Here is a 232-nt window from a genome sequence, read left to right as displayed (position 1 = left end):
GATAAATGCATTAACTTCGTCGTAAGCTTATCTACGCTTATAATTTTACGATTATATAGAAATCCCATGCTACAAGTTCATGTTCAGAAAGTTCTATTTATGTGTTATAGACGAATAGGTGGGTAATAGATCAATAAAAATGTGTACCTAGTATTTGTTATTTTACTGTAAAGCGATTTATTACAACATGGCTATATTTCATCGTGAAATATATAAACCATGAAGAAATTTC

Source organism: Octopus bimaculoides, chromosome 1 (assembly GCF_001194135.2).
Source record: "Octopus bimaculoides isolate UCB-OBI-ISO-001 chromosome 1, ASM119413v2, whole genome shotgun sequence".
NCBI classification, from domain to species: domain Eukaryota; kingdom Metazoa; phylum Mollusca; class Cephalopoda; order Octopoda; family Octopodidae; genus Octopus; species Octopus bimaculoides.
This window is presented reverse-complemented; position numbering follows the sequence as displayed.